Source organism: Rutilus rutilus (assembly GCF_951802725.1).
Source record: "Rutilus rutilus genome assembly, chromosome: 8".
Classification (NCBI taxonomy): domain Eukaryota; kingdom Metazoa; phylum Chordata; class Actinopteri; order Cypriniformes; family Leuciscidae; genus Rutilus; species Rutilus rutilus.
This window is the reverse complement of record NC_140222.1, coordinates 12,134,099-12,156,533: the sequence shown is the minus strand read 5'-3', so window position 1 is coordinate 12,156,533 and position 22,435 is coordinate 12,134,099.

Sequence of the window (22,435 nt, the reverse complement as noted above, 5' to 3'; positions counted from 1 at the left end):
ATACATTATGTGTTTAGAAAAAGGAATGAAAAAAATCAGACCTCTGTAGCAGCTGCAGGACAGTAAAAACTCTGACCAATCACTGCCATTCGGTGCGAATGTAAAGAACCAATCAGATGCCTTCATGTCTCGTGCCCGAGCCCCACTGCGCACGCTGCCCTGCGTGCACTCATCACATGTCACCGTTCCCGGAAATATTCAGCTCAAAGCGCCTGCATATGCAGTCAGCGAAGGCAAACAAGGCAAAAACTACTTCCTCGGACCCTGCCCGCACTCTTGAACGACCTCCTCTGCTTCGCCCTCAACCCCGGACCTGTCCTCGAACCGACGATGCGGTACTTGTCTCCGGACTCGGAGTGTACGTTAGTCTTCATTAGAGTCAACAATGTTTTCATCATGGAAACTCTTACATGCAAAACACCGTATATGTTATGAATCTTACACGAAATTCACCTTCATCACAGTGTAACTGATGGTAATGGAAAACTGTGTATCAATGCAACCTGTTTTTAGTTTTGCCTTATAAATATAGCTCGTTACCGAATGAAACTTTACCATTATCGATATGCTAGCTTGATAGTGAGTACTAAAAGAAATCTTATTTGTTTATATTCATAGTGATAAAGTTAGGTATTTTATTACATGTGATTCTGACATGATGTCACTGTATGTACTGCACTCCTTCCTCTCCACTCGTCTCAGGTAATAAATGCGTCTTGTTCCAGCCTGAGCGTTTGGCGTAGCCATGTGTTTTGGGGGCGTGGCTTTGGAAGGAGCTCAGAAGGGAGGGGGTGGGAGTGAATGGAAATAATGAGCTGTGTTTATTGCAGATTAAAAGGTCTACAGTCACTCGATTTTTATATTTTCTTTTTCAGAGTACTTACATTTTAATTATGTATTGGTATATACATACCAGACGCCTACGATCTACATACATACATACTACGATACATACCAGACGCCTACATACCATATCCTACCAGACGCCTACGATCAATCAACGAGCGACGTCTCGCGGTTCCATCACAGAAAGCCACAAAATCACTTTCCAGAACATTCTCATTCACAGTTCCATGCTGGTGGAACACTCTCCCCACCCTCATCCGGAATGCAGAATCCCTGACAACATTCAAAAAACAGCTGAAAACCCATCTCTTCCGTGAGCACCTAACTTCGTTAAAAAAAAAAAAAAAAAAAACCTTTCCTTTTAAAACCTCACTTATCGTGCTTATGCTACTCTGAATAATGCCTGACCTTCGTATTTTGAGCACTTCTTGCATTGTTGTTGTTTTTTGCCTCTTCATGATGACTCGCTTAATTTAGTCCTAATTTGTAAGTCGCTTTGGATAAAAGCGTCTGCTAAATGACTAAATGTAAAATGTAAAATGGTATATAAAGACAGTTTAAACAAATTTGGAATGTTTTTTTTTAGAAAAAGGATTACCTACCCTACCTTTAAGTGGTTAGACAGTTTCCATGCTAACGTTAGCATTCTTAAATGATGTTCAGTCATAACTAGCGTCGAGGGCAAAACACTGAAAATGCAGCATGTGTCTTTCAATTATTGATCTGTGTTAAGAAAGATCAGTTGAACCCATCTCTAACTTGTTAACTTAAAGACCTAAAACCACCTTTAGTAGACTTGTTATTCATATTAAAGTCCATTATTGTGTATAAAATCTTCATTATGATAGTCAGTAACATTAAATCAATCTCTTAAATGGCGGGACATTTTGAGAAAACCTTTCTCTTAAAAAACATACTTTATTTTATTATAGTAAAATTGTAGTAAACGCGTTTTTGGCGTATTTTTTACTAAAAAATAGGCCTACCGTGTTTCTTTTGTTTATTTCGTAATAGTTAACATGACTAACTTTATTAAGACCGTTAAGAAATCGAAATATGTTACTGTAACTCAGTGCTTCTCAAATAGTGGGGCGCGACCCCCAGGGGGGGCTCGGAGCGATGCCAGGGGGGGCGCGCGAGACCCCGAAGAACATGCTTTTTCAGGAAGTGTTTTTTACAAGAGCACAGAGCAGGAGATATGAAGTGTAGATAACAAACAACATGGAAAAATATTTAACAGGGATGAAAAGAAAGGCGGAGAGAGACGGAGATAACGAGACAAACGTAAGTCTCCCGAAAGCTAAGACGAGGAAATATGACGAAGCGTATGTTGCGCTTGGCTTCACCGTGACTACGGTGGGAGACGAAGAAAGACCAGTATGTTTACTGTGTCTAAAAATATTGGCAGCGGACAGCATGAAGCCAAATAAATTAAGGCGTCACTTAAAGACATTACACCCCAATCACGCTGATAAGCCACTTGAGTTTTTTCAGCGAAAACGTGCCGAATATTGCCAACAATCGTCTCGCTTTGTGAATGCTACTTCAGTAAACCAGCGAGCACTGTTAGCATCATATAAGGTGGCGTACCAAATTGCTCAGTGCAAAAAACCCCACTCCATAGCAGAGGAGCTGATACTGCCTGCAGCATTAGACATGGTCTCTGTCATGCTGGATGACGCAAGTGCTGTAAAAATAAAAACTATCCCTCTGTCCAATGACACTGTCGCCAGACGTATAAATGACATTGCTAACGATCTTAAAGAACAGCTGGTAGATAAACTCAAAGACAAACGTTTTGCCTTACAGTTCGATGAAGCAACTGACAGCAACAAAGACTGTTTGTTTATTGCTTATGTGCGTTTTGACGTTACAAACTCCCTGTGTGAGGATCTACTTTTTTGTAAATATGTCAGAGACAGAGCCACAGCTGAAGAGCTATACAAAATGCTGGACTGCTTCCTGACTGAGAATGGGCTAAAGTGGGAGAACTGCATTGGTGTTTGCAGTGATGGTGCACAGACCATGGCAGGGATGAGAAAAGGACTTCGGGCACTCATCAAGAAGGCCTCACCTAATGCTGAGTGGACACACTGTGTTATACACAGAGAAGCACTGGCATCAAGGCACCTTTCCTCTGAATTAAGTGAGGTTATGACTGACGTTGTAGGTGTAGTCAATTTTATAAAGACCAGACCACTAAAAACAAGAGTCTTCTCTGCTATCTGTGAGGAGATGGGAGCTGAACATCAAGCGGTGCTGTTTCACAGTGAAGCAAGGTGGCTGTCACGAGGAAAAGTCTTGTCCCGAGTTTTTGAGCTCAGAGAGCAGATAAGAATGTTTTTGGAGCAGGAGCACAAGTACGACCTCGCAGAAAAATTTAGTGATGAGAACTTCCTGGCAAAACTTGCGTACATGAGTGACATATTTGGAAAGCTAAATGAACTAAATCTACAACTTCAAGGGAAAGATAAACACCTGCCTCAGGTCACAGACAAGATCAGCTCTTTCACTCGAAAGCTTACAATGTGGGGCAGGCGACTTGATGAAGGAAAAACTGATTCATTCGAGAACCTGCATGAATTTGTTGACACTACTGACTATGATGCCACCTCAGTGATTCCATATATTAAGGAGCATATTTCATCACTTATAGGATTCTTTAAAAAGTACTTCCCTGAAAACAGTTCCCAATATGACTGGGTGAGAGATCCTTTCAATGCACCAGCTCCAACTGGTTTCAGCTCTGCAGAGGAGGACCAGTTCATTGATATGTCGTCTGACTCGACATTGAGACTGAGGTTCACATCACAGACACTGAGTGAATTCTGGCTGAGTGTAGAGAGGCAGTATCCTCTCTTAGGGCAGAGGGCCATGGGCATTCTCCTTCCTTTTGCAACGTCGTATCTTTGTGAGATTGGCTTCTCTGCTGTTGCTGCACTGAAGACCAAGTACAGGTCCCAGCTAAACATTGAACAGGAGCTGAGAGTTGCAGTATCATGCTTCAAACCCCGCTTCGAAAAGCTGTGCACTGCAAAACGTGCTCATTGTAGCCATTAATCCTGACTTCCTCATTTTGATAAAAAAAAAAATCTGCACAAATTGTTTTATTCATTTTTGTTTTATAGGTCAAAGTGTTTTAAATATTGTGTTCCTGAGTTAATGTTGCTGATCAATTTGAATTTATTATTATTTATTGATTATATTTAATTTTATTTTCACAAATTGTTTTATTCATTTTTGTTTTATAGGTCAAAGTGTTTTAAATATTGTGCTCCTGAGTTAATGTTGCTGATCAATTTGAATTTATTATTATTTATTGATTATATTTAATTTTATTTTCACAAATTGTTTTATTCATTTTTGTTTTATAGGTCAAAGTGTTTTAAATATTGTGTTCCTGAGTTAATGTTGCTGATCAATTTGAATTTATTATTATTTATTGATTATATTTAATTTTATTTTCACAAATTGTTTTATTCATTTTTGTTTTATAGGTCAAAGTGTTTTAAATATTGTGTTCCTGAGTTAATGTTGCTGATCAATTTGAATTTATTATTATTTATTGATTATATTTAATTTTATTTTCACAAATTGTTTTATTCATTTTTGTTTTATAGGTCAAAGTGTTTTAAATATTGTGCTCCTGAGTTAATGTTGCTGATCAATTTGAATTTATTATTATTTATTGATTATATTTAATTTTATTTTCACAAATTGTTTTATTCATTTTTGTTTTATAGGTCAAAGTGTTTTAAATATTGTGTTCCTGAGTTAATGTTGCTGATCAATTTGAATTTATTATTATTTATTGATTATATTTAATTTTATTTTCACAAATTGTTTTATTCATTTTTGTTTTATAGGTCAAAGTGTTTTAAATATTGTGTTCCTGAGTTAATGTTGCTGATCAATTTGAATTTATTATTATTTATTGATTATATTTAATTTTATTTTCACAAATTGTTTTATTCATTTTTGTTTTATAGGTCAAAGTGTTTTAAATATTGTGTTCCTGAGTTAATGTTGCTGATCAATTAGAATTTTTGTATTATTTATTGATTATATATTTTAATTTCTGGCAAATTGATGCACTTTAAGCCTTTCTTTGTTACAGACTAAAAAACAATGTTAATAAAGTTATTCTTTGTTTTAAGTTGATCTATATTTCTTTCTTTTTTCTTTTTTGTTTTCTTTAATGTTAATAAGGATACAATGTTATGCAGAGGTGTACTTATAACAATTTTATAGACAAATGATACTATTTACAGTCGCGGCGGAGAGTTGGGGGGCGCGAAATGTTTACTTCTTCCTAGGGGGGGCGTAACAGAAAATAATTGAGAAGCACTGCTGTAACTTAACGTAACTTACTTGTTGATAATGATATAGGAAAGCCTAGAACAGGAAGACTAGAATATGAATACAACATGATGAACCCCTAGGTGTAACTGATGCAGCTAGGTCACAGTAAATCATATTCATTTGACGTTACTTTCTATAAATGTAACTTAGCTAAAATCACATGGCAGCTCAAAATATTACTGTTAGCCTTTCCAGCTCAGCTTCAAGATCATAGTCAGTTGAGTTTTTGCATTGTCCCAATGGAACATATTCTGACATGTGTAAATCTAATACTGAGTTTTAAAATAACTGTGTGTGTGTGTGTGTGTGTGTGTGTGTGTGTGTGTGTGTGTGTGTGTGTGTGTGTGTGTGTGTGTGTGTGTGTGTGTGTGTGTGTGTGTGTGTGTGTGTGTGTGTGATTTCAGGTCACGTGGAAAGGAGATGATCATTGCAAACAAGGTATGGGTAAAATCATACAAGGTAAAATAAAAATCATAATGGTGCTGATTCCATATGATTGCACTAAAAGTATGCACAAGGTTTGGATTTGATACAGCAAGATTACGATTGTGTTAGATTCCACCCATTTTTCTTTCTTTTTTTTAACTAGGCTCTGTCATTTAGCAACATGACTTTTCCTATCACTACTATCTTAATGACACATATCTCTACCTTTTATTCCAGCCAGATGATCTGACGGTTGCTGCTCGCATCTCAGCCTACCTGATGGAAAATTCTTGCTGGATGAATGACCTTCACCTTTAAATCAGCCTTGCCAAGACAGAACTGCTTATGGTTCAACTTTCAGCCAAAACATACTTGCTGTTATCCTGCTGATTTGCCTTATCATTAGGAGGATCAGGCCCTTCCTATCGGAGCCACACAACTCTCTTGTTCTATCCAGACTGGACTATTGTAATGCTCTCCTGGCAGCTCTTCCAGTATCAGTCAAACCTCTGCAACTGATCCAGATGCTGTAGCAAGAGTTGTCTTTAAAGGTAGCCCTATGCCTAAACTCACTGCTTCAGATCTATGTGTCCTCCAGAAGCATGTGTTCTGCAAGTGAACGGCGCCTTGTGGTGCCATCATCCCAAAGAGACACAAACCACTTTCACTGACATTTACCTGGACTGTTTCCTGGTGGTGGAATGACCGGCGCAACTCAACACATTTTCAAGAAACTGCTAAAGATCCATCTTTTTCGTAAACACTTCACCCAATAATACTAAATCTTTGTTAAAAAAAAAAAAAAAAAACTTGCTATGTGTACTGTGCTAGACTAACTGGGACTTGTCACTGCACTTGTTGCTTTTTATTATCTTTAATTATTATCTTAATTGGTAAGTCACTTTGGATAAAATGTAATTGTAAATGTTAAAATAAGTTATACTGTAAAGGTATACGGTAATTGCCTTTTATTGTGGATATTTTTACATGTTCTAAATTATATACTAAGGTTCTATTTCCTATCAATCACTTATCTTGATGTTTAGTGTTTGTTCAATTACTAATACTGTAAATGTGCAGGTATTCTGTACTCATACATTTAGTTAATTTAAAAGAAATTGACTGTACATTTGCTATTATTAAGAACTTAATTAGAGATTAGTCAAAGTTGTGAAATTGGATCTGTACAAATAAAAATTAAAACTGTAAATTTACAAACATTTGTATTTGAATTTATGTACTTGTGTGCATTTTTATACATAATTTCATTGTTATTTTACACAGAAAAACTATATTAAAAGAAAATTACTGTAGATAGACAGCATTATTATATAAAATATTTTTTATAAAACCTTAAATTTACAGTATTTAATTGTTTTAAAGGTGTATGTCTTTTTTAAACGCTAAAAATCCCAATAATTACATAAGATTTAATGTAATATCAAAGATACAATCTGTTATTAATTATGTTAATTATGGAAAATTACTGTATTTTAACGAGATTGTTTTTTGCCGTTATTTTACAGTAATTTTTTGGCGCCCCAGCTGCCGGTATAATACCGTTTTTTCACATTTTTTTTTATTTATTACAGTGTTGACTTTCCTCACAATTGCTGTTTTCGTTGCCAGGTAAATATTTTAACAATTCCTCGATTTCTGAATTGTCAATAAATTGTAAACATTTGCTTTTATTCTGCAAATTTTCCCAAGTTAAATGGATTTGAATGTTACCGCAAGTCTGAGTCAGATTAGTGACGACTAATATTTGGCACTAAAGTGTACCTGGTTTGCAAAGACAAGAAGTGAATTTCTGTTTAGAACAGCAAATGGTGATTGACCAACCTATATCTGGGTGTGTCTTACCTCTGTTTTAATTTAATGTTACTTTAGATAAGTTACGTGGGAAATCACAGCATGGCCAATCCAAAGCTATTATAAGAGAAGTAAAGTTGGTTGACATATATCTGTAGTAGTGGCCATACCTCCACTAAAGTAAACGTTACAGTACATTAAATTCAAGTGTATGCAATTCCACGGGGGCTATACCAAAATATATTTGATTGTGTAAGCGTGAATGCGACCAATCTCAGGTATATAGCATTTACCTCTGTTTAGTGACCAAAACGGGTAAAATATACTTAAAGAGTTAAAAATGATAGGCTAATTAAACATTCACTCAGTTTTAATGATGCTCAGATATCATTAAAACCTTTTCATTTATGGAGTCAGATTAAATAACGAGGTAATACATTTAAAAAGTATTTCATTTAATCTTGTTGTGTTGCATAAAAAGACAGTAACGCACAGAGACCTTCACCCGTCTTAGTGGAAACCCCCATTTGGACTGATAAACGGGCTTACAGATGTGAGGGAAGGAAATTAAAGGGATAGTTCACCCAAAAATGAAAATTCTATCATTGTTTACTCACCCTCAAGTTGTTCCAAACCTGTATGAGTTTCTTTGTTCTGCTGACCACAAAGAAAGATATTTGGAAGAATGTTTGTAACCAAACCGATCTCGGTCCCCATTGACTTCCATAGTATATTTTTTTCCTACTATGGAAGTCAATGGGGACCGAGATCTGTTGATTACAAACATTCTTCCAAATATCTTCCTTTGTGTTCAGCAGAACAAAGAAACTCATACAGGTTTGGAACAACTTGAGGGTGAGTAAACAATGATAGAATTTTCATTTTTGGGTGAACTATCCCTTTAATGTATCTTATTTATATATCGAAATATTATTGATCATCAGCTGTGCTCAAAGGATCTGCCCTTATATTGTTGAAGTTTGGTTAATAAATTAAAAATAATTAATAATATTAGAAAATGCCCTGTCAAAATATGTTAGATGTGTGTTTTATTTTTAACTGCAAAGGTAAAACATATGTGAAGGGGGAAGAATTTATACATGCATCAGGTTTTTCAACAAGAGTTTGAGTACTGAGAAGCACCCATTGCGACTCCCAATATCATGCAGCTGAATTGTCTTACTGTTTTCTTTTATTCTTACTAATTGCTTTTATTTTTGCTGTCATTTTGTTGTGACTTGTTGTGGCAAAAATTTCTTGAACATCATCACTGCGTAAGAGACACTCTGAATCCAATTGTCTTTTAAAAAGTATTTATTCTTGCAAGAAGGCCCAGTTGCCCACACAGAAGTCACAAAGTACAGTCTGTGAAACAAGTGTGACAATCAGGGAAGGACAGTAGCCTGGTAATACCAAACTCTGCTACTTCGCTGAAATTGAGCGGAAGTACGAAGTCTGACGTAGTCAGGCTAGAAGGACAGAGCAGCCTTTATATCATTTCTCAAGGTTTCTGCTTACAGACTCTCTTATCTAAAGAAGGGAAGGTTTCTTAGCTAGTGAATTAATTCTGCTGAGTTTATGCTTACAAACTCCTCTGGTCCTAAATCGGACCACCTCTGACCCTAGGGGTTAGAGGTTCCCTGTCAAGCTGTCTCTGAGGTCTCAATTACTTCACTCAGTGTAAAAACACACATCAATCAGATAAAGTTCCCTGCAGACCATTGACAGTTCAGCAAAAGTATCATTTCAATGTCTTACTGCAAATAAATGAAAATCAATACTGTAAATCAATGAAAATCAAAATGTTCCATTATAGACTTTAGTTGTTTTTTTTTTATGATGTTTAGAGTTTATCTGAATATTTTAATGATTGTCATCATTGTTGAGATTCATACTCTGATTTGTGATGTCTGTGTCTAAATGAGGGCGCTGTGATGTAAAATTTCAGTGCACAATGTGTTTTTGAAATTCTTCAGATTGTCACACTGGATCACAGCGCAGAGCCGCAGGAGTCACATGATGAGAGTGATTCCCGATGATTTTCTTTTTTTCATTAAAAATATTATTGAATCAACATTAAACAGATTAGATGAGAAGTTTATCTATGTATAACTCTTAGATTATTAACTCTTAGACTCTTAAAAACTCTTTTTACTCTTTTAAATCCTTTTATAACTGTTTTAATTTTCCCTGCCTTTATTTTGTGATTATTTTAATTCATTTCTGTGTAAAGCACTCTGCATTACCATAGTGTATGTAATGTGATATACAAATAAACTTGCTTTGCCTAAACATTTGTTGTGTTCCAAGAAAATATCAAAATAAACGCTAGGGTCCAGAGCATCATTGACAAACATATTTTCTTGTAAAATATGCTTTGTTATCGGTAACACCTGTGTTGTCACAAGGTTATTAATTAAACAAACACATAAACACATATAATATGTATGCCTGTAAGCACAATCTCCAAAGTTAACACAACTGCAGACTGCACTGCGACACTCATAAAAATCAACTCATAAACTCATATGATCTTCACTGACGAGTGTGCGCTGTGACGTCATGAGACATTTGTCTCTTGTTTTCATCATGGCTTAGGCTACTTACTTTCATGTTTTAAATGAATTTTAATGAATAGACGAAGTAATAACATGATGGTTTTTTTTGTTGTTTTTTTACATTTTGTATAAATGTATTTTTAATCGCACACCACACCCCTACTTCCCATGGTACTGCAGGAGTGTTTGATCAGGGTTAGATCTGAACTCTACGGGATCATAGATCTCCAGGAACAGGATTGAGCATCTCTGCTGTAAATCAATGATGTTCTTCTGCTGTTTGTTTTGTACGTGTTACAATTTTGAATCCAGACATGTTTCTATACCCACAATATTTACGATCTGTAGAAAAACTTTTTCACAGCACTTTCCTGTTGTATAATGTTGTTTGGCTCATAATGAACTGTTAAGTTCTTCTACAGGAGCTTCTGGTGTTGAGCCAGACCGAGTGTCAGTGATGGAGGGAGATTCAGTCACTCTAAACTCTGGTGTTCAAACAAACCAACAAGACAGAATTAGATGGTATTATAATGACATTCGCATCGCTCAAATCAATAGAGATCTCAGTAAGATCTGTACAGATGTTCAGTGTAATGAAGATACTGAGAGATTCAGAGACAGACTGAAGCTGGATCATCAGACTGGATCTCTGACCATCATGAACATCACAGACACAGACTCTGGAGTTTATATACTGAAGATCATCAGCAACAGCGACAGTAAAAAGATCTTCAGTGTTTCTGTTCATGGTGAGTTGTTATGTTTGAAATCAAGTCTTGTACATTTAAATCACATCATAAATGTGTTTAGTGATATATTTACAGTGACATTATAAGGAATTATTTCCTCTTTACCTGTATATTAATTCACATACAGTATAAAGAAGATTTCTTCAGAACACATTTGCTATTAAAGGGAACTTTGTAGATTTAAATATACATTTTAAATGAAAAAGTTTAGTTTTTACATTGGTTATTAGTTTTGACAGTTGGTTTTGTTCTGGTGCACTTGATTGACAGTTTCTCATCATATCATCTCTGTTCATCTTTTATAATCATCAGTATTTTTAGTTCACCAGGAATAGAAGATTAGATGTAAAATATGTTTATAAGGACAAAACTGTTATGATGATGAGGAAGGAGAACCCAGGCGCAGACAAAGTACACTAAACACGATTTATTATAGGCAAAAAGGGGAAAATAAAGCCCACAATGGGGTAAAACAAGACAAGACTGAGGATACTAACTAGACTATTAACTTGACAGAAGACTAGACACTAACTAACAGCAAATACACGAACAGGATCTTCACAGGACTCGTAACGAAGACAGGATACTCACAGGAATTATTTTGCAATGACTCACATGAAATAATAGCACAGGCAAGATTCACAGAGTAACATCACCACAGTATTCACAATGAACCGACACAGGACAGAAAACATGAGGGGATAAAAAAGGGAGAAACTAATCAGGAACAGGTGACACAGGTAAAGCAATAATCTAACCAGGGACACAGGTGAAACAATAATGACTAAACAAGGGGGCGGGGTTACATGACGAGACAACGCAAGCACATGGCCAAACAAATGGCCATGTGCTGCACATGAAACATGGGCCTGTCATGATCCTGCCTCAAGACCAGGGAAAATCAGAGACAAGAAGGCAGAATCATGACAAAAACATGAATAAATGTTGCTTTTCAGACTGAAAGTCAAGAGAGCGTGTTTTATCTCTTTCATATCATCCATTCTCTCATGTTGTGTGTCTGTCCCTCAAAACAAGATCCTTTCAGCATCTGTTAGTTTGTGTTTCAGGTGTTTCTGCTGCTGAACGAGAAGAAGTGAAGAGAAAGGAGGGAGAATCTGTCACTTTATACACTGGTGTAATAAAAAACACAAATGATTTTATTACATGGTATATTAATGAGATTCTAATCGCTGAAATCACTGGAGATCAGAGTGAGATCTGTACAGATGTTCAGTGTAAAGAGAGATTCAGAGACAGACTGAAGCTGGATCATCAGACTGGATCTCTGACCATCACAAACACCAGAAACACAGACTCTGGAGAATATACACTACTGATCAACAGCAGCAGATTCAGCATCATTAGGAGCTTCAGTGTTTCTGTCACTGGTGAGTCTCATTTTGTCATTCAGTACATTTTCCTTTGAGCAGTTTTAGAAAACCATTCACTATATTTAAATGGACTTAGTAAATGTTTTCATTGTGGCCTGTTTGAAAAAGTGATCTTTTTTACTCAAAATTTAAATATAATTGAGATCATCTCTATCATCTTCAAAACAGACTCACAATTTTGAAGTCTATTGTTAATAACAAGATACAGTAAGTGCATAATATCAGTCAGTTTTCTTGTGAACGTTGTTTTCTGTTGATCTCACAGAGCTGATGCTGTTTTAACTGATGTTGCTCAAAAACACACCAGATGCTGCAATTTACAAGTTAAATCAAAATCATGCAACTGAAAATAGAAAGATGTTAATATCAGTCAACAGTATTGGTAAAATCAAGGTGATCTCTAGTAATAATGTCTGTGTGTCTTCATCTGTTCCAGATCCAGGTTTGTCCTCAGCTGTTATAGCAGGAATAAGTGCTGCTGTTCTTCTGCTGTTTGTGACTGTAGCAGTCTCTGCTGTGATTTACTATCGTCATAAGAGATATAAACCACCAAAACAAAATGGTAAGTATAACATACAGCTGATTATACAAAATGTAAATATGAGATTTATTGTGCATAAATAATCTTTAGAAAAATGACCAAAGTAAGAGTTTGTGTTTTTCAAACAGGAGAAGAGACACCAGACAATGGTGATCAGGTGAGAAACTGTGAGCACTAAATCTATCTGCAAAAAAACTGAATTTACAGCAGACTGACAACTGTGAGAACTGTTAAAACCCTACAAAATTGAAAAACGAATTGGTGTGACATCAGTTCAAACAAAAACAAAACATTACATGCCAAAACAAAGTTCGTTTGGAGTTTGTTTCAGGAGTTTGAAACTGCTTGCTTTGAAATCCCATTGGTTTGTGGTGATTATGTTAAAGGTGTGACTGTTTTCTCACTGCTGTCATTTTTGTTGAGTGTTTATTTTGTTATTGAGAAGAAAGCGTGCAGCACATATTTACATATTCATCTAAACTTGCTCTCAGTGCAGGCGGCGTCTGGATGTTTGCATACGGTATATCTCTGGTCACGAATTTCAAATGTATTTTTTACCCCTGAAGTAAAGCAGGAAAAATAACTTTACTATGAGTATATCTGGGCTTTTTGTGGTGTGTATCTGTTTGTGTTTTCTCTGTGAATGTATGTGTGGTTGCATTCAGAAATTATCACATAGAAACACCAATTTGATGTATTTAAGAGAGAGCTGCTCTTGTTTTGTTTTACTTCAGAATGAAGAACAGGGGTCTTTACATTCAAGAAATAATAGAGAGAGAAAAAAATTGTGTTTGTGTTACTAAATCATCAACCCTGTAAATTTGTTTTCTTTCTTTCAGGTGAATAATGGTTCCCAAGAAGACACGCCCCTTTTTGAAAATCCAATGAAGGATTCATTAATAGGATTCAGTAATTTGACCAAATTTCCGCAGACGGGTGTCAGTGACTTAGCGTCCGGTTATTCGACCAAGTCTCCGCAGACAGGGGCCGGTGATATAGCATCCGGTGATTCGACCAAATCTCAGCAGACGGGTGTCAGTGACTTAGTGTCCAATAATTCGCCCAAATCTCTGCAGACAGGTGCCAGTTACTTAGCGTCCGATATTTCGACTGAGGCTCCGCAGACGGGTGCCGGTGACATAGCGTCCGGTGATTCGACCAAATCTCAGCAGACCGGTGTCAGTGACTTAGCGTCAAATAATTCACCCAAATCTCTGCAGACAGGTGCCAGTGACTTAGCGTCCGATATTTCGACCGAGGCTCCGCAGACGGGTGCCGGTGACATAGCGTCCGGTGATTCGACCAAATCTCAGCAGACGGGTGTCGGTGACTTAGAGTCCAGTAATTCGACCAAATCTCCGCTGACAGGTGCCAGTAACTTAGCATCCAGTAATTCGACTGAGGCTCCACAGACGGGTGCTGGTGACTTAGCGTCCAGTAATTCGACCGAGGCTCGGCAGACGGGTGCCGGTGACATAGCGCCCGGTGATTCGACCAAATCTCTGCAGACAGGTGCCAGTGACTTAGCGTCCGATATTTTGACCGTGGCTCCGCAGACGGGTGCCGGTGACATAGCGTCCAGTAATTCGACCGAGGCTCCGCAGACGGGTGCTGGTGACTTAGCGTCCAGTAATTCGACCGAGGCTCCGCATATGGGTGCCGGTGACTTATCATCCAGTAATTCGAGCGAGGCTCCACAGACGGGTGCCAGTAACTTGGCATCCAGTAATTCGACCAAATTTTTACAGACGGGTGCCGGTGATTTAGCATCCAGTAATTCAACCGAGGCTCCGCAGACGGGTGCCGGTGCCTTAGAGTCCAGTAATTCAACCAAATCTCCGCAGAAAGGTGCCAGTGACTTATCATCCAGTAATTCGAGCAAGGCTCCACAGACGGGTGCCAGTAACTTGGCATCCAGTAATTCGACCAAATTTCTACAGACGGGTGCCGGTGACTTAGCGTCCAGTAATTCGACCGAGGCTCCGCAGACAGGTGCCGGTGACATAGCGTCCGGTGATTCGACCAAATCTCAGCAGACCGGTGTCAGTGACTTAGAGTCCAGTAATTCGACCAAATCTCCGCTGACAGGTGCCAGTAACTTAGCATCCAGTAATTCGACTGAGGCTCCACAGACGGGTGCTGGTGACTTAGCGTCCAGTAATTCGACCGAGGCTCGGCAGACGGGTGCCGGTGACATAGCGCCCGGTGATTCGACCAAATCTCTGCAGACAGGTGCCAGTGACTTAGCGTCCGATATTTTGACCGTGGCTCCGCAGACGGGTGCCGGTGACATAGCGTCCAGTAATTCGACCGAGGCTCCGCAGACGGGTGCTGGTGACTTAGCGTACAGTAATTCGACCGAGGCTCCGCATACGGGTGCCGGTGACTTATCATCCAGTAATTCGAGCGAGGCTCCACAGATGGGTGCCAGTAACTTGGCATCCAGTAATTCGACCAAATTTTTACAGACGGGTGCCGGTGATTTAGCATCCAGTAATTTGACTGAATTTCCGCAGACGGGTGCTGGTGACTTAGCGTCCAGTAATTCAACCGAGGCTCCGCAGACGGGTGCCGGTGCCTTAGAGTCCAGTAATTCAACCAAATCTCCGCAGAAAGGTGCCAGTGACTTATCATCCAGTAATTCGAGCAAGGCTCCACAGACGGGTGCCAGTAACTTGGCATCCAGTAATTCGACCAAATTTCTACAGACGGGTGCCGGTGACATAGCGTCCAGTAATTCGACCGAGGCTCCGCAGACGGGTGCTGGTGACTTAGCGTACAGTAATTCGACCGAGGCTCCGCATACGGGTGCCGGTGACTTATCATCCAGTAATTCGACCAAATTTTTACAGACGGGTGCCGGTGATTTAGCATCCAGTAATTTGACTGAATTTCCGCAGACGGGTGCTGGTGACTTAGCGTCCAGTAATTCAACCGAGGCTCCGCAGACGGGTGCCGGTGCCTTAGAGTCCAGTAATTCAACCAAATCTCAGCAGAAAGGTGCCAGTGACTTATCATCCAGTAATTCGAGCAAGGCTCCACAGACGGGTGCCAGTAACTTGGCATCCAGTAATTCGACCAAATTTCTACAGACGGGTGCCGGTGACTTAGCGTCCAGTAATTCGAACGAGGCTCCGCAGAAAGGTGGCGGTGACATAGCGTCCAGTGATTCGACCAAATCTCAGCAGACCGGTGTCAGTGACTTAGCGTCAAATAATTCACCCAAATCTCTGCAGACAGGTGCCAGTGACTTAGCGTCCGATATTTCGACCGAGGCTCCGCAGATGGGTGCCGGTGACATAGCGTCCGGTGATTCGACCAAATCTCAGCAGACAGGTGTCAGTGACTTAGCGTCCGGTAATTCGACCAGGGCTCCCCAGATGGGTGCCGGTGACTTACCATCTAGTAATTTCGACCAAATCTCCGCCGATGGGTGCCAGTGACTAAGCGTCTAGTAATTCGACCGAGACACTACATGACATCAGCAGCAGTAAAACCAAGAGCGCTTGAGAATTTCCAGTATGTGACGTTGGTGGGATTATTACAGCTGCTAAATGATCCAGACATGAACAGTGCTGATAATTTTTCCCCCCAGTATTTCCATTTCTTTAATCATTGGCAGTTACACTGCAAGACTAATGTACTGATCTGTTGTAATCAGATCCATAGTAATGTCATACTGAAGGATGCAAATGGTCTTCAGAGATCCTGTGCACAAAATCAAATGAGAATTTGAAGGCACCTGTCAGTCAAAAAACACACAAGTACTGAATGTAATCTTTACTGTAGAAAGTCTGTTAATATCTCTAAAATTTTACCATTGGCCTATGCTAGCATTTGAGCTATTTCTAGTTACAGCGTGTTTTTGCAGTGTTGAGCAGTTGTAAGAGTTGCACATTGTAAGAGTTGTAAATTAGTCAGAATCCACTCAAACCTCTATAGTTTTTGTTCAGTGCTGAGATTTTCACAAGCTCAAATCATCTCATTATGACGCGATTATAATGCATGAGTACTTTATAAAACATATAATACTTTACCATAACGTGTTAATTATGATTATGCAGTTACTATAGGTAGCCTGTTAGTTTCCATTAGCATTTGCCACTTGAACTATCCTTTGGGAAAAAAAAAAATGAGTGAAATCACAAGTTACCAACTCTTTAATGCAGACATTTGTGTACTATTCTGAAATAGTTGTTTTAGAACCTCTTTACTGGCAACGCTAACACTGTGGGCCATTCTGCTTGTGTTAAACTGCAAGTTAAGTGCAGTGTATTTTCTTTCAAATAAATTTAGATTTCTGTTAATTTTAATACTTTCTTCTTTTAAAAGTAACCATGACTAGGACTGTAGTCATGAATTGCTATAATTTAAAGGAGAACTCGGCAACTCTAGCGAACTCTAGTCACTTCTTCGCTGATTTTCCCTTTTGTTGTCGCATGTTTTCCCCACGAGCTCCCCCTACAGCTGTGAAAAACTCACTTGCGGCGGCCTCCTTCCCCTCTCTACCGCTGCTCATGTGCGTTTGTTTTGATCGGAGCAAGCCAACTGTATCGTGTGGAGCTATGTCTACCGAGGTGGGTAATCTGGTAATACATCATACATGCATGTGTGTTTATGTCGAATTGCCGTCAAGCAATTTGTGTTTCGCGCTCGTTCTCGTTCTCGCTTGTCACGAGACTTCCAATTTCTATCTTTTCGGGACGCGATATTTTTTTTCCCAGGATGATAGGGGAAGACTCATGAATATTCATTAGGGAAGTCATCCCTGATTGGTCTTAACCCCAGTGACGGGTAAGTTTAGGGCGGGGTTAGGGGTAGGTCATCAGACCCCCAGTGGCGGGTAGGTTTAGGGGTGGGGTTAGGGGTAGGTCATCAGACCAATCAGGGATGACTTCCCTAATGAATATTCATGAGTCTTCCCCTACCATCCTGGGAAAAAAAAAATCGCTTCCGGGACGGTAGTCCCCAAGTTGCAAGGTTGGTTTTCCACCTGGGAACGCTGGGGGGAGCGGGGAAAGTCACCAATATCACCAGAAGAGGTTGTTTAGCCATCCAAATGATTTCTAGACAGTTTTATTAAGTTAAAAAAGTTACCAAGTTCTCCTTTAAGTTTAATTATGTCATTTTCCAGTGTATGCCCCCAAAAATGGGGATGACAGGAAAGAGGCTAGTTTATTGCACATTAATGTCGATTTGTTTTTTAATTCTTGTGATACTTTTTTACAGATTTGTTAGTTGTTTATTACCATTTACTTCATAGTTAATTTTTTTTATCAATATTCATATCATAGTAAATTGCAGTTCATATGAAATATACATATTTATTTATTAAATTAGTAATTCATTTATTTACTTATTTATTTACATCTAGATCTAAAATCTCGCCTAGGGCCGAATCTGGGCTGGCCCTCTACATGCTACTGAATATCCTTATTGTTGACATGTGCAAAAGTAACTGTTTTACTTTGTACTTCTTTGTTATAAATGTGTTGTAACCTGCAACATTGTGGCTTTTGTGAAGCATTAAAGATGCATGTTTTGCAGTTTAAGATGCATAAGATGCACTTTATGCATTTGTGTACGAAATGAGAATTGATCTTTCTGTGTTCCCTTTCATGCTCCTATGTAGATCTATGAAAAACCCTACAGATTTATGTGTAGTGCTATTCTAAAATAAAATGACAAACACCTGGTAAATGAACACATTGCATCTCAACATCGAGTTTGGTTTTAGAAATAACTAAGTTAACACTGAATATTTTTAGAGTTATCATTGTGTGTCCTTGTACTTTGAATGTGATGTAGCGACTGAGACATATCAGACACAATTAGTTATTATATTTAACAAATAATACATAATATATCTCACCCAACAAGCAAAAAAAATTCTGAACCACCCCAAAACTTCAACTAACACACAGGCAGAATCAGATCTGGTTACAGGACACAATGAAGACTGATAAGGTTCCCATCTCATCATTTTGCTTTAATAGGGTCTGGCCTATGTATTCATTTTCTCTTTTAAAGTATTTTGGAATAATGTTTCAGGCTTGCATATAAAGTAGTACATATAGTAGTATATATATATATATATATATATATATATATATATATATATAAGTAGTATACTACAGATTTTTTTTTTTTTTTTCTGTAGTATACCCAGTAGGGGTTCAGCGAAAAATCGGCAGCTGGCAGCAGGAAGTAGCTGCCACTGGCAGCTGACGTCAGCTGCCGCTAATAACCGGAAGTCGGAGGTGGATGCTGCTTTTAGCAAGGCAAATAAATTATATCAATGTATATATATCATTTTAGTACTTATTTAAATAAAATACTTACATTTGTAATTATTTTGTAATTGATTTAAAAAGGTTTATCAAATATAAATTAAGTAACAAAGATCATAGACAGTACAAAAAACAAACATTAAGCTACACTTGAAATTATGAATTTGAACGTTTATAAATATTTGTGTACATGTTTGTCAAATAATGAAAAATATACATAAATTAATGCCTATATAATATTGTATTTTTATTAAACGTACAAAAACATTCATTAAACAAACAATGAAAGTCCTGTCTAAAAAAAAAAAAAAAAAAAAAATCTCAATGACCCAAAAAAACATATTTTGCTATCATTTAAGTTCAGTTTTACATTTGTAGTATTTCCATACATTCTTGTCTTTGTTTTATAAAACATTGTCGACATTGTCATCCGAGTCCAAGATGGTCCGGTGATGACCTTGGAGGTCGTAGAAAGGCGTCTTGGGGTCAGCTGTTGCACATCACAAGACCTGTACAGAGCATTCAACACACACAAAAGCACAAGGGAATCACAGTTCCTCCAAAAGTAGTACAGATAATGTTCACTTTAAAGAAATACACATAAAAGTACAATTCTGTGAATCAGATCACATAGTGTTTAACCCCTGTAACCTTAAGATTAGTAAGAAAGACAGATGTTAGAAAAAGATAGACAAGTTAGAAAGAAAGAAAGAAACTTTAGAGTAATGTTGCTGTCAGAGCATAAACAATATCTGCAATATGAATAAGTTACGACGATCAAAGTTCAAAGCAAAGGGAGACTTTTTTTTTTTTACAGAAATCACACACACACACACACACCTGAAAAACAAAATTCATTGGGATCAGCCTGATGTCTTTTGATGACAATTATTATGGATGTTGGGTTATCCGTAAAATAAAAGTTATGGGGAAACAAAACCACTGTAATAACTTACCATTAGCATGAATACACCGCAGTCCACAGATCCCAACTGAGCTGGAACACCCTGAAAAAAAAAAAAAAAATCTAAATGGAAAAACTAATATTTTATTTGTACACTAAAGATAGCAAAGAAATCAAAATTGTTGTAACATGAAATCAAACCCTTATTTTTAACAAGCTTCCAAGATCCCTGATCCATCTTTATTGCAATTGAGCTTAAACAGAAGGGGGAAAAAAAAGTTTGTTATTTTATACACACAAGAGAAAAAGAAAGAGAGAGATGAACTCAAGCCATAGCATACCTGAACTAGGGAGCAGGTGTAATTTATTTTTTAAATGCCACTGTCTATTCCCATCTAAAGCCAGAGAACAAAGTGTTGAACTGAACCACTGGACTAATATGTAAAACTCTGAAGCCCGGTTTCACAGATAGGGTTTAGATTATGACAGGATTAGGCCTTAGTGCAATTAGGACTTTTATAAATATGCCTTAGAAAAAAACATTACTGTTGTGAATCTTAAAAAAAATCAATGGCACTGACATTTTAAGATATGCAAGTGTAATTTGCTTTCAGTTAAACATGCATTTTAGTCTGGGACCAGTTTGAGCCTTGTCTGTGAAACTGGGGGTGAAAGTTATATGGAAAAAGTGAACAGTTCCAGTATATCTTGAATAGATATATATAAAATAATTTAACATACATACATATACATATTACATACATACACACACACACACATATTCTGGTCTCATCTGGTGATTGGGTCCCATCCAAAACATAATCAAACAAAGAAAATAGACACTGAAATGTCAAATTTTCGATACAATCTAGAATTTGTATATATAAAAAAAAAAATATATAAAAAACAGTATGCCTTTTGCCTGCTTTGATCAAGACAGGATATAATACATTTAACATTATGTTCCTTATGTGAAAACATACCAGTGAGTTTGGTTGGATTTGCAACTGGAAATCTGGGGTTTCCTTCCTGGCAGTATGTTTGTCAGTCCCCAGCAATCTGTGTCAGGCTCTGGTGAACCTACAAAAAACAGAAGTTTAGAATATGGTGAAAGTAATGTTGATTAAAATGGTGTTTTGTATTAAAACATGGCACATTTGGGATATGTTTTGTTAGCGTTGCACGTGTATCATCAAGGCTGATCGAGCTTGTCAATAATTCCAATAAATCAGCATGAGCTTTATTCTAATCAATAGATTAAGTTAACATGTTAACAAACGCTAATATTTAATGATAATGGTAATGTAGTATTTTAAGTTAATGATAGCCCCTCACAAACCAGGAGCGCACGGTGCACAAGCTGCGTTTCTACAAATGATTAAATTAACCAATTGAACTTAAGTAGTCACAGATACACTGTCTCTAACATAAAAGTTAAACTCCAACGTAGAGCAACAATTATTTATTAATCTGATAATATAGACGAACTTACCGAGCCAAATACCGCCGCCATTACTGAAGATTCGCCGGCGCCACCATTGGCTGCTGTCGTTTGACTTAAAGTTAAATGTGATTGGTTGCTACTACGTTGGACGATACTGATTGGCTGTCACAAAATAGGAGGTCCCTCCTAATATGGCAGGGCTTCCGGCTGTCAACGGCAGCTACTTCCTGCTGCCAGCTGCCGATTTTTCGCTGAACCCCCTCTCAGTATACTTGTAACAATCGGCCTCATCGGTAGCGTTACAAGAATAAAAATGGGGTCAGATTAAACTGTGTGAGTTTGTTAAGTGTTTTAAAAGATGAGACAACAACAGAAATAAAGTGAATAAATGACGTGTATTTACAATCTCTTCCGGGAACTTAAAACAACACAATACAACAAAGAAGCCTTAGGCTGTTAAAAGCATAGAGTCCATTAGTTCCATACCATAAAACAGTCCTTAAGAGTCCTTGCTGTAAGTCCCAATGTGTAAGTGTCCACCGGTAGTGATGTGACATTTGAAACGAGGCGTCGGAGCTTGTGTCGAGAAAAAATGGGCGTGCCAGATGAAGCCGCGATTCGAGGCTTGTGTTGTTATCAAGCGGCAACCTCCCCGTCTCTCTCTTGAAACCAACACGGAAGTGAGTTAAACTGCAATTCGTTGACTGGCCGCTTGAGGCTGGTGTCAAAAGTGAGTCAAATCTGAATCTCCCTCATGTTAAAATGCCAAATTTTACAGCAGAAAAAAAAACGTGTTTACAGCCTGGTGTCTGTATGTGGCTTTGGTCTACACTGCTAATTTTGCCCTTCATGACAACTGTGAGGGGGGTGATTTTTTTTATAACTCATCCGTTTAGTTGATTAATCCTTAAAGTTCTGCATAATTAAGGGTGTGTCCACGTTTGAGTGACAGGTGGATTCCCGCTGATGTCAATGCTAGCCGTTTGTCTGCTGTTACTAGCCGTCACTTCACCTCAGGAAATGTTAGCTGCTGAACTTGCCTTCTCTGCAATGTTTGTGCTTTTTTTCGGGATTATTTCATACAATTGAATACACCCATTACTTTGCCCACG